At 39.8% G+C, this 13,932-nt stretch overlaps 1 protein-coding gene across 1 annotated transcript in view; it reads left to right on the top strand.

Moving 5' to 3' along the window:
• The window catches only part of nr5a2 (nuclear receptor subfamily 5, group A, member 2), a 77,825-nt gene that overhangs the window by 62,258 nt on the left and 1,635 nt on the right, over positions 1 to 13,932 (top strand). The gene's annotated exons all lie outside the window — the stretch shown is intronic.

The following is a 13,932-nucleotide window of genomic DNA, read 5'->3' as shown; positions in this document are numbered from 1 at the left end:
TTTTTTAAATGTACTTTAATTTGGTTTTTTTACCTCTGAATAAAAGATTTATTTTTTTTTCAGAGTGAGTTTTTTCTACTTTAATTTTAAAACAAAAAGACTATTTATTAACTTTTTACACATCTTTAATCAGCGATCTCAGTATTTGGGGTAAGCATTGCATAATATTGGGCTTCAGATATCAGAATTGAATTTTACATTTTTGAATTGAAGCGTTCCAAATCCACAAATTTTTCGAAAAGGTCACCGCCCTCTTAAAGATTTTCTGTCATATTTTACCATTACACACCTATATTCACAAAGTTCTTAACACAAAGAGCAACATCTCCAAGAAAGTCCTTAGAACTGTCCTGTTTTCAAAGAATTTCCCTTTTTAAGGTGAGTTTTTATCTTGAAAGAACAAGGCTAAAAAAAGTTCAGCTCATTAACAGATCTCCCAGGGTGAAGAGCATTTAGTACGGAGAAGAACTTTGACGATGTTTTGTAGTTTATTTAACCGACTACACAAAATCATACAAAAATTGTGTGGTTTACATTTCCTCCATGTGCAGTAACAGAAAAAGCAACCAGAATGCCACTTGGAATAAAAAAACATGTGGTCATACATTTCTTCCAGACTTAAATGTTGATTGGTAGACTGTTTAAAGTGTTTAACTTAATTTAAAAAATAGATTACACCTCATGAAAATAATATGGCATAGCCTGCAATTGGGTCATCTCCACCTCTGTACTGAGGTTGGTGCTTCTATCATCTTGCTTATGGCTTCCTGACAACTTTAGAGCTGTCTGACAGTATTCCCATACTGTCCTTGAAATAAGCTTCTTCGTAATGCAGTGACATTCACAAATGGCTCATTTCAAGCCAAGTTACTTCTAAAGCTGATGGGTGCATTTATATCAAAGCAGCTAATAAGATGACTCAGAAGAATTTTTTTTTTTCCTCAGAAAAGATTTATAACACAAAAAGAAATGTGCATTTCCGACATCTGATACCCCCTTTCACTTTGCAACATGGGCTCACATTTGTAAAAGAAAGAAAGGGTGCTTTGCTACATCAGGGAACGTATGCCTAAGTGTATGTTTCATAATGCACTAGGTCAGAAAGAATAAATTAAAAATAAAAGAGGAAAACACAAATAAATTCAGTATTTATTTGAATTACAGCAATCCCGGTAACCAGCGACTTAATGATGCCTTGACCACTGCATGATAGCAGGAGAATTTTATCCACTTTAACTAAACGCTCTGATAAAGCAATACAAGACAAATCCCCTAAACTCCTGGCCCACTTTTATCAGTGCTGCCATTAACTCTACCACTAGCGAGTACAAGTATACAAATGCTTTTTTTTTTTTTTTTTTTTTCTCTTGTTATCTCCTTCCTTTGCCTTCCTCCTCTGCTCCACTCCAATACTCCCAAGTCAAGTGATTTAAAGCACTAAGGCTGTGGAGAAACTGTTACCCTCCATCCCAGCCTCCTCCTCTCTACACATTCTCGCTCTCCCTTGGTCTTATTACAGGCTGTCAGTTTATTATAAAACATTAGGAAAGCAGAGGGACACTTGCAGTTACTGTCCTATCGATTGGTGAGGATAGATTCTGTGATTTAGAGTCAGCCTCTGCTCACGACCTACACATTCTCAGCCTCCTATTAAGGCACCTGCGCTTTGCTTGGGCTATTGATGTCTCAACATTAACAGTTACAAGCTGCTACAGAAAATCAATGTTCAACTTTTATTACCAGCTGCATAACATGGAGGACCTCCCACTGCTTGGTACTTAGCAGTCTGTCTGGTACATCAGGTGTTTTCTGTGGTAACATCCATCATATCCATAGCATATGAGGACCTTTCAGCAGCCAGTTGAGGGTCTCAGAGCTTAAGGGTATATTATAGGAAGGTATAGGATGGCAAACAAATTAGCACATCCTTGAATCCCTGTGTCTGAACGGAGATGTGAAGTTGAGAACATGTTCGTTGTGGAGAATTTGAATTCTTAAAAACAAGGTTTTGACATTTTTAGCTTCCTGATGCAGAAACTGTTCAGTACAATACATAACAAAAAAAAAACTATCAATCTTCTGAGCCACAACAACTAGCCAGACATTTGTCTATCACAGCCATCAACCTGGATTTGAGTGCTGTAACTGTTACCCAGGAAGGGTGGATCTAGAGGGGCTCAGGCCTGTAAAACATTTATGAGTGGCTACTGTGCAGCAGTATGGCAACCCTTCTGGGACAAACAGCTGCTGGTTCTGTGCTCTCCGTCCCAATCAATGGAACTCAAGTTCATCACACACACTTTTCAGCCGAACGGCGGCAACTGATTTCTCCACCTCTCCCTCCTCTGATCGTTGGACTGCCCACCTTTGGGGCCTCAATGCACTTGCTTTTTCACGTGACGCTGTGTGTAGGGGTGGATGGGGGCGAAAGGAGTAAGGACTGATGGGCGTTTGTGTTTTGTTTGTTTTTTTCTGGTTTTGTGTGTGTGCGCGAAGTGGGTATGTTCCCAGTGGGCAGAGCTTGAGGTTATCATTATGTACAGGTACATCCGCTGCAATGCTAATGCTGCTGCATTCTCAGTGGCCACAGCACGGGTCCCAGCACTGTGCTCGCAGCGCTGCAACTCCTCTCCAATTAATGACTGAGGGAGTCTGTTTGCAATAGGGAGGACAGGGTTGGGCGTTCTGGAGCCCTGTGGAAAACAGGCTCACATTAGTCAACAAAAACAGGATTGGAGAACAAATTGTGCATAAATCAGAGCCCTGTTAAAAAGTGTGTAGTTGGACGGGGTTTCTCATGAGTATCATTTTTGTAATAACAATCATGTTGTCCATTCCTAATCAATTTAATCAACTGTCACCAATGCAAACATATATTTTTTTTATGAGACCTGTTGTTTTGTTAACTTTGTAAGCAGCTAAAAGAGCCCAGACCAAAGTTGACTTTTTTTTAAGCCTCCTGTTGTTATAAAGGAGGGTTTCTGTCAAGGTCAGAAAGCGAGGAAGTGGGGTCAGTGCACAAAGTAAAACATCCATGGGGTCAAAATGACCCCATATCTTAAGATCGTGTTAAAATCCCCAATCTCAAAAAGTTCATAGAGGTTAATGCCAGTGCTTTTTTTTTTACAAACATTTCAACTGTTGTCATATTTGTACTGTGTGGTTATTTAAACAGTTATTCAAATTTGTAAAACTACAATCACATTCAATGCCATACTATTTTTAAAATGAGAATGGTTGTAGAGGTATACTTAAGTCTACGCCTCTTGTAGACAAGCAATTAGCTTCATCATCTGCAACTAACATGTGGATTTATACTAAAAGGAAACACAAAGAGATTGTGTACTGCAGATATTGACTCTTTATATAACCTCCAAACAGAAACTTTCTTCAAACATTCATAAAGCTCTCATTAAAATATCACAGGCCTTTCATTTGCTTATGCAAACATTTCTGTAGCTGTGAGAGCTTCGTCCTCCCAGTCAGTCTTCCTATAGAAGCTACGCTATAATTCTTGAAGCTGTCATTTTATCTTTATGAAAATACAGTTATGACTTCTGTTACTCACGATGTATCATTGTTTTATGTAAATGCAAAATGTAAAAGACTTGTAGAGTTATAATGACTGAGCACAAGTAAATTGATGACTGTATGAAAAGACAACTGATTTTGACATTAGGTGTTTGAGATGTTTCTTAAGAAAAGCGCTGAGTGGGCTGTAGAAGTAAAAATAATCCTTCACATTCACCTACAGTTCTAATATTACAAATGGAGCTCTGTGGCATGACAGATCTGCCTGGCATGTGAATTGTCAGTCATTGTGTCCCTGTGTGATTATGTATAGAGCAAAGGCATGTGCTCAAACTATGGCAAGCTATCCGGTGGTCAGGTGGCTGCTATAAGATTAAACAACCTTTGCTCTTTGAGCTTCTGTGTGCATGAATGTGTGTGTGTGTGTGTGTGTGTGTGTGTGTGTGTGTGTGTGTGCTTTTAGACAATGTGGTTACAAGATACTTCTGGCAGAGCAAAAAACAGCAGAGCTTTGAGGCAACGAGTGTGCGTGTGTGTGTGTGTGCATGTGTGCGTGTGTGTGTGCGTAACCAGAGACAGTGATTAAATGTTTTGAAGCAAAGATGATCCAACAGTTGCTGTCTCTTGTTCCTGCTCTCTTTCTCTCCACACCCACCTGTGAGTCTGCTTCCCCTCTGTGTTTCCACAGCTCTTTTTTTCTCGTCTCTTTCTTGTCTTGGATTATATTATAACCGCACGAGTTACACAGAAAATCTTCAGCGTCTTCCCATAATAAATTCATTTATTTATAAGAGAAAAGCAAACAAAGGGGTTTAATAAAACATTCCAACATCATTCTTACACAAACTCGCCAAGCAAACACGGATATCTCAACGTTATGCTGTGGGACATAAAAGTAGATTGCTGGCTAATCCCAGACATTCGTCATGTCAACTCGTGCTGTGTTAGAAACAGATTTAGAACATTGTGTTGTTCTCTGGTGCCACCTGGCACGGATGCTGAAATGCTGCTGCCGGCAACTCTCTCCGGAACTATAAATTCACACAGCGCTGAGTGGTTTTGGTATAGCACATCAGCAGCAAACTCAGCAGACTTTTAATAGAGTCTTCAGTGTCATTACAGTCTTCCAAAATTATAAGATCATAGACTTATAAAATCATTAATTTGCTTACTTCATGTCTTGTCAATTTTCAGTTAAAAGCCACAAAGTTACGGATGCATGTAAAGATGTATGCAAGAAAATAGTCTGAGTTGTTTTTTTAAAATTCTGTTGATTAAACTATAATTTTGTCATCACAAAATTTTGGACACTACAATGTCTATGCAAAAATGTACATCACCATTTTGTATTCTGTAGTTGAGCAAAAATAAAATACAGTACTGTGAAAAAAAAAAAAAAATTCCCCACAGAGTGATGTTGCTATCACCTTTCTTCATTAAGGATAGTTTGTTCCACACCTTTTTGGATGTAGGCCACAAATTTCATTTCTGGGCTTATCTGAACAGAGCACCTGTATCCAACATGTGTGCTTTGTCCCATGTAGCTTGTGAGAAGTTGCAATCAATCAATCACATTTTATTTGTATAGCACATTTCAGCAGCAAGGCACTTCTTCAAAGTGCTTTACATCATAACACACACAAAAACACAGTCACATGAATCAACAATCAAAACATTAGATTAAGTCAAATGCCATCGTTAAACTCGTAATGGATCACATTTCAAATACATGTCTAAACAGGTTTTTAGTCGAGATTACATTCAACTTCTTCTGACTTTCTTTCAACTGACAGGTTTCATTGTGGGGTTTGAACGGCTAATGAATTTCCTAAAACTCCTAAAGTCAAATTGGTAAAATTCCTAAACCAACACAACTTTATTAGTTTATCCTAATAAAGTTTATCCTTAAAATTCTTCTTTTTTTTCCCCCAGAGTTTCCTGACTTCCACTTTTTAAAATCCTGATGTTTGAAACCGTACTCAAGCTCTGAATATGTCCTTCTGAGAGACCAATTTTTTTTTAAAAAAGAATGTGCAAACGTGTCTTTATTTTAATTACATTGCTATGTAATATCTGAATAAAAAAATGGCACAGTGTGGTTAACATGTAACACAATCTGTCTCTAGTCAGCAGACTGCCTGATGGCCTCCATCATCAATTCTGAAAGGAGAGAAAAGGTGTACAGATGTAAAATGAGAGAAAGTGAAGTACTGAGAGACAGAGTGGTGGAGGAGGAGGGGGAGCACCTATGCTATGGATTAACTGTCCTTCATGCTGAAAATATACATCCCCGGGCGCTTGACGCTGAATTATTAATTCAAATTTGTCAAAGAAAGAATGAGAGAAATCTATTGACTGGGACACAGGCTCTTTAATGGTCTCATTAAAGGGGAGGCTTCCCACACCATGCACCTTCTGCACTGTTGAAGGAGTTTTCGGGGGCAGTGGAGGTTTTGAAGGTGGAGGGAGGCAGCTGGGGGGGGGGCACTTGACCCCCCCAATGATTTTCTGTCACTTTATCATAAACAAGAAAGGCTGACATGCCCCAACCCCCTCGCAACGCGCTCCCCGGCACTCGTCTCCTCGCACACCCCAAGCACCGCCTTACAAACCCGGGGTGTAATTAGCCGACGGCTGCAAAAGTGCATCGAATGTAAACGAGGTTCACATGCAAGAACTGAATCTGACAGATGGAGTCAGCAATAACACTCACATTTTAAAATGCCTGCTTGAACTGTTACTGACAGGTACAAATGAATTACAAGGTAAAGTCACTGTGAGCCTGAAGAGTCATCTCATAGGCAGCGCTATTGATTTCTATTAATTCATCAGTTTTTGTTTTTTTTGGGTTTTTTTTGTTTTGTTTTTTTTTCTGCAGTACAAAGATTATTTCCACAAATTCCAGCATAGATAGCAAGGTCTAATCCTGACTGCAGTTCATTAGATCTGGACCCGTCAGTCAAGTGATGTTGCCATCAGCTGCACTCGGAGCCGTGTCGGTGGGTGGAATTTGGGCGGAGGCGGCTCTGTCCGGACAGCATTACTGAGGTGGAAGGAGCAGAGACCTGTGGGTGCATCATTCCATCCGAGGCCAGCTCATTTGAGAGGATTTTGTTTTCACCTCCAAGGGGGGCTAAATCAGGGGGCAATAAGAAGCGGAGGTGGGGAGAACTGGAGGGGCCACAGAGGTCTAAGCAGTGAGTTCATTGCTGATTCAAGTCTCTTAGTAACCCTCTGGCAAATGGATTTTCATAACGCTGAGACAATGAGGTTTTTTTTTTTGTGTGTGTGTGTGTGTGTTGTTATTTTATTTTATTTTTTTTCTTCTTCCAAGCCTGTCTGAAGCATGTCAAAAATGCATGCACGGATTATTTGGATCATTTTTTTATTTATTTATTTTTTTTACACGGTGATTTTAACTTACTGATTCATGGCCATTTCAAATAAAATAACTTATTTATGGTTGCACCGCTAGCACAGAACAATTCCTACCATCTCATGAAAGAGTAATAATCAAAAGATAGTAGTACATGTAATTTCATGTCAAAAAGACTTAACCATCCCTTTAATATTTATCCACGCTGATAGCAGCCTCCCTATCTGTGCCCATCTGTTGAAGCTCTCTAACTAATTCAGGGTGTAAATTTACTCCCCCGTTCACTTCAAAATAAATCCCTACCACCTCCCAGTCAGCATAGGCAATGAGAGAGGCTTGGATCCTTTCTGCTCCGAGCACCTTTCCTCTTGTTTATTTTATCAGACCTAAGGCACATTTCTCTGCTTCTTAATGTTTCTCGCCGGCTGCTGTCCTCCGCCCCTCCCCCCCACCCACAACCACCACCACCGATACCAGTCTGTCAAGCCAGCGACCCATCCTTGGGCGACAGAACTCACCCAGCCGCTACCTGTTTAGCTTAACAACAATAGCTATGTTGTCAGTGAAAGGTTTTAAATCTGACTTAATATATCCCCAACTGGACAGTCCCTGCATAATTCTCTTTCATTGCCGGATGGCTTTTGGCCCCTTGAGAGGCTTAAAGAGAGGGTTTGATGGGTTGGTGGGCAAATTGAGCCCTAATGCTTTATTCTGACATGCCGACAACAACCAGTCCCCTTAAATGGCCTGTTTCCAAGAGCTGGGACCCGCTTGTAATTATGCATTGGTAGAATCTTGGATATTTGGCCTCTAGACATTAGGTACTATGTTAGCTTGAGGGCATGTTGCTACAATATGTAGCTGTGCAGCAGTGAAATAGCATTCAATGTTTAAGATTTTAAAAAAAAGGCACTCCTCGGGTATTAACATGGCCTTATTTAAACTATTAAAAAAGTTTAGGGGACTCAAGAATACATTCTATCATTCCACAAATATAGATGAACATAATCACTGTCAAGTTTCAACACAGTAGATGGGGAGTTTCATTGTTAACCCCTGATCTCCCCCCTAAGATATCAGTGGTCTCAAGGCAGCAGTACACAGTCAGTGGGTAGGTTTTATTTAACCTAACATACATTCTGTGGGAGGAACTGATTAGTACCCACACATCCAATGGGATAGCTCCATGTATTATGCCTTAATTTTCTGTATTTTTGATCTGTTTGATATTATATTTGACTACAACTAGGTGTGATTTTTTTCCCCCTATAAGTAAACACTGTGTGGAAAAATAATATTGAAGTATTGTGTGCCACAACCAACCCCCAACCTGTGCACCAGCATGCTGCAGACAGCAGGCACATTCTTTTGAACTCATACATCTCTTTTTTGCATCACTTAACATGAAAACCATGCTCCGAGTTATCCTGTAAATCTTCAGTGGTTCAAAGAGATTTTCCCAATAATGCATAGATGCATTGAACCCCGTTTTTCCACCAATTATGTTTTTCACTTACCACTAATTTATAGGTGTTTTTTTTTTTTTTTTTTTAAGTGAATTCCCCTGATGGGACTCACAGGAAAGAAGTGGGACTGAGATCTCGAGGGAGCAGGCAAACCTGTTTTCTGTTTAGTACAGATAGATGGGAACAGTAGTACTCTAGTAGGAAGCAGAACAAAGAAAATTCAAACTTGCAGACGAGATGTGGACAGTTCAGCATTGATGCACGTCGAAGTGTGTGTTTTATGTGCTGCATAAATTTACTGAGAAGATGCAGAAGTTTAAAAATCACGGTTTGTTTTCTAACACAAAACAGAGCTTAAGACAGTAAAACACAACACTGATATAAGTCAGTTATGTTGTAGTGCTGAACATGTGGCCATTGCTCCTTGACCTACTGGCTTTTATTTGTTCTTAATGCACCTGTTGCCCTTTTCCTTTCTTTTTTAACACGCATAGACATTTTATTTCAACACACATGCTGCAATACATTTGACCTATGTGGTGTGAAGCAACTAGTTAGTCACCCCTGGATGTTTTTTTTCAGTGTCAAAGGTCACTAAGTTCTCTGTCAACACCACCTTTGCTGATTGGAGCCTAGATGACATTAATAATAGTGAGCCAAGTTGTTGTGGGCTCTGTTGACTCGATAACAGCCCAGTAGGGTGCAATAAAGACATTCTAGCTGGGACACAAGTTCAACTGCTAACTCTTTGAAGCACTGCCGCTGCAGTAAAAGGTGATTCAGCTTTGATAGTTTCATATAAACGCTGTTTAGAGCTCTCCCATTGGGAGAACGGAGAACCTAATGCGGGAAGTAACCTGTTCGTTTTCCACTCACATTTAATTGGCCAGCTTTACTGACAGCACCTCATTTAACAAGGGTTTTATGACTCAGGACTTTTATGTGTTATTTCGTGAGCCGACAGAAAATGCATGCCATGAAGTTTGAAAGTCAGAGCGTGCACTGGCAGCATGTGGCTGTGACGGCTTATTGATTTGGGCAATAAAAGAATAACGTGGGAAACTGCAGAGTTACTTTGCCACATATTGATTGTTAACCATACAAGAGAAGATTTTGTATAAAAGGGCAAGACTGGTAATAGTGAGAGTTTATTGGGAACACAGCAGGACAGAAAAAAGTGGAGTAAAGTATTGTCAAAGTTTAAATTTCTTTTTATCATTTCAGTATCCCCAGAATTTGTAAATTCCCCTTTTATGATAAAAAAGTATACTAGAAATATGCACAATCAAGAAAATAATATAGCTTTATTTCTGTTATCTGCCCGAACTAGATTTTTTTTGCTCAGAAGTTGACCCAATAAACATGTTGTAAGTGACTGACATGTTTTGTAGCCATTTACAGCATATAAATATTGCCCCATATCCTTTGGCTTGCAAAACAATCTGAACTTTGACACCAGTTTATGAGTTTTTACACACCAGATCACTGACTCTGTGAGGCAGGTTGGTGATCGGAGTGGAAAAGGCGTCTTGCACCGAGTGTCTGCACGATATGCTTTACTTTTGTTTGCGTGTTTTGTGTGTGTGTGTGTGTGTCCCTGGAGCAGATTGATTGTAAGGGTCTTGTAAGTGTGTGAGAGAACATGCAGAGCCATACATGTACAGCACAGAGCAGATTGAGTCTAATTAAAAAGCACAGCAGAGATTTAAGAGGTTCTGTGAAAGAGTGTGTGGTATGTAGGCACGCATGCGTGCATGTATGTGTGTGTGCGTGTGTGTGTGTGTGTGTGTGTGTGTGTGTGTGTGTGTGTGTGTGTGTGCAGTGGCTTCGGCATGATCAGCCGTCAAGTGAAAACAATGTATTCCATGGTACCTCGGGGTTTCCATTTGAGTATTCGGACACGGCACTCAGACGAACTGTGGCTGTTTTATGTAAAAAAAAAAAAAAAAAAGTTGATAATTAGTCCCTCAGTGACTGAATGATGAGATGGAGAGGAAAAGGAGGGGGAAACGAGGCACTGAAGGCAGAGAAGAGAGTGCTTAATGCATTTAATAGTCCATCCTGGTACTGTCTGGGAAAGATTGATAAGGCTTTTTTGTTTGTTTGTTTGTTTGTTTTCTTTTTTATATATTTGCTTTTGTTTATCATTTCTCACTTCATCAGCAAAAATGCCTGTGAGTTTTTAATTTATTTTGGAACTGAGAAAATTATTTGAAGTGTTCTTCTGCAATTGGTAACATCATTTTAGTATTGTTTGTGTTCCCTTTTTTGTGCAAGCACCGATTCATTAGTTTTTCAAAAGAGTCTCTGGTAACAATTAGCAATTAAAATATAAACTAAAACATTCAGTAATTTTATTTTGCAGTGCTTCCACCTCAACAATCACAAGTGAGTGCAATTTGTTTTTTTCAAAATTTGCATATAATGACAATCACAAGTGAGTGCAATTTGTTTTTTTCAAAATTTGCATATAATGTAAATGTATGTTTAATCAGTTTGACTACATTTTTTTAATCTTATTTAACTAATTTTATTTCTGCTGTGGCATGAGCCAATATGGTATTTTTTACTTATGATAACCTTGAAAAAAATAAACAAAAAAAAAACAACTGTTTTCTTGATATTTAGGCAAAATTAATTTTTTTTTCAAGAGCAAAGCAACAAATATTATCGGTGCTAATAATAATAATAATAATAATAATAATAATAATAATAATAATACATAACACTTCTAATAATTTTTAATTAATCTAACTTTTCCTTGTATCTCATTAGGAACTGTAGGCACAATCTGACAGAAAATTGTTTTGGCTTAGAAATAATACGCTTTTAAGTCCTTGATTTTAGTGACCAACTCGTGCCTTTTCCCATTCTTGAAAATTTCTTTTGAAATTTGAAATCTCAATACACCAACAGATATTATAGTTTTCAGCTCTGCTTCAGATGGTCTGAAGAAGTTGGAACAGAAAAAGCTCTCATGCAAACGTGATAAAAACTTCAAATATGATAGGATTAAAACAGACAGACATTAAAAAAATAACAATCATATCAAAGGACATAATTAAACGGAACACAATTCAGATTATTCACATTTTTCAAGTTAACTCAGTTCTATAACATCTCAGAAACTTTTTCATCCGTGGTTTTCCTGCATAATAACAGCAACCTTTCCCTCCACCCTCTCGCTTTGACCTGCGTAGGACGTTTGTGATTGAACGCTTAGAGCGCCCTGTGCTAGGTTCGCTTATGTAAGGCTATGTTACCACTTCTCTGAGGTGTTGGTGGTGTGAGAGCTGATTCAGGATCCTGATAGGAGGTCAGACAGCTGAGTGGCAGCAGGAAAAAGCACATGTCATGTTTGTTTGGAGGCTCCTTTGTCACAGACCCTCTAACCCCCCTCTATTCCTGCCCTCCTCTTAGCCTTATTTAACCCCCTGTCATGTCACCCAGAGGTCAGAGCAAGCTGAAGCTCACACATACACAAGTCACACAACAGCATACAGACACACACATGCATACAGATTGTAATAGCATGGTAGACTGCATCATAGATGGAAGTGCCTTGAAGGACCTGCTTCTCATTCTCTAGACCTCATTAGTTGCTGATTTATCTCCCCCTCCTTCCTCCTAATGCTCTTGGTGGGTGGAGACGATGTGTGTGCGTGCGTGTGTGTGTTTAAGGGTAGGATGTGTGTGTGAGAGACACGAGAGCGGATTTGTTTGTTGGAGGTGGGTACTGTGTGGAACAAAAAGTAATAATATATGTATCCCCACAGATTACTGTGTCAATTAAAAAAAAAATAAAATAAAATGTTTTAAAGCTCTGCTCACTTAGTGTGTGATTTGATGCAGAAGTGCAAAGTGTCACTTCACAGTAGCCCACTGTGATCATACAAATTAATAAAAAATCAGACACACACGCACAGCTCTCAGAACCGTTTAAATATTCTGCAGTCCTGCGCTTCATAATCATGACAAGCACACAAAGTGCTCAGGTTTGCCATTATCCATTTAGCAAATTTTTGTCTTGTCTTGCAATAATCTCCTCAACCCCCCAGTGAGCTTATTATTGTTAGGAAAAAAAGTGCTTATGGCTGCGCAGAAAGGTGGGGATTAAGAAAAGACACACAATGTATTTTGCACAAGCAATTAATGGTAAAAGTAGACTTTGTAACAAAGTGAATTCCAGCATGACGTTAACGTTCCCCATACTGATCTTCTAAAAACTTTAATCTACTTCTTCATAATAATATGACAGCTTTCCGCCTCTTTAAGATGGCGAAAAGATGTTTATGTTTATGAAGCAAATGTGGCCTGACTACACCTCTCTGCCCTATATAATTTATTGTCCCCAGGGAAGTCATCTCTCAGAAGAACATTCTTGCTTTCACCTGATTCCTTCTGCATTGTCTTCCCAAGAGGCTCTTCAGAGGAAAACAGAAAAGAGAAGGAAGGGGGTTTCATCATGCAACTTATGAGCCACAATAACGGAGTCAGATTTTCATGTTGTCTAACCCTTATGTGTCAGTAATAGTGGCAGATTTATCTTTATGCCGCTTAACATTAAAGACAGTGTTACACGAACCACTTCACCCCTTCACCTTATGTTTTTGTGGGCTAGCGTGACCGAATTGATTCTTTGAAATCCGGGGAGTTACTTTTTAGATTGTTTTTTTTTTTTGGGGGGGGGGGGTGGAGGATGGGAGGGTAGGTGCACACTTGGACCACAAAGAAGCTCGCTTGCAAATTTACTTACAAATCTCAATATGTTTTCAATAAAAATGCTTTAATCGCACAGTAACCTTTAGTATCATCTATAATTTTGTTAATAGGCATTAAAAAATGGCATTGTAGCTTGATGCATGCCATTATGATTTTTTCATTGATTCAGCCTTTTTTTTAAACCGTGTTTGTCTTGAAACAGCCATTGCCTCCACATCAGATCAATCTCTCTGGACTCCTTTGATCGGCTCCTTCACTAGGTTGGGATGGGGGGTTTTTGGTTTCATCCTGCAGGCCACTGTTGATGGTGTGAGGGAGGGGTTTGAGTTTGAGGCCTCTGGGTCTTTCCAGGGGTTGGGGTCACTGGAGGCGGATCCCCAGGCTTTGGCTTGTTTGGGAGGTGACTTTCAGGTGGCTGCATGCAGCTTTTAGGGGGTCTGTTCTGCTTCTGGTTGGGTCTGGGGGAGGCTTGAATTTCTGGAGGCATATCACCATTAGGCTGGGGCCTGGCTGGGCCAAGAGGGCTGGGGTCCTGTCGGATACGTTGCCAGGGCTTTGGGACGGTCAATGTGTGATGGCTGTGCCCTGGCCCCATTGGGCTTCCATACATTGTTGGGGCCTATTGAAGTGGCCTTTCTCATCTCATTGCAGGTCCACTCTTTCAGAGACAGCATTCTACAGACAGGGGACAGCAGGTCTCTAATGTCTTAAGTGCTCTGGGATTTGACCAAATGTTTGAGTTGTATAGTTTTTCGTCTATGGTGGGGTTGGGTGGGTAGGTTGGGCTTGGTGGTACTGCTGCTGTTGAGCTTGCGGTGGATGTGCCAGGGTCTCTCT

This window comes from Poecilia latipinna, unplaced genomic scaffold (assembly GCF_001443285.1).
Source record: "Poecilia latipinna isolate Pla-1442-1.1 unplaced genomic scaffold, P_latipinna-1.0 Scaffold291, whole genome shotgun sequence".
NCBI classification, from domain to species: Eukaryota; Metazoa; Chordata; class Actinopteri; order Cyprinodontiformes; family Poeciliidae; genus Poecilia; species Poecilia latipinna.
This window is presented reverse-complemented; position numbering and strand designations above follow the sequence as displayed.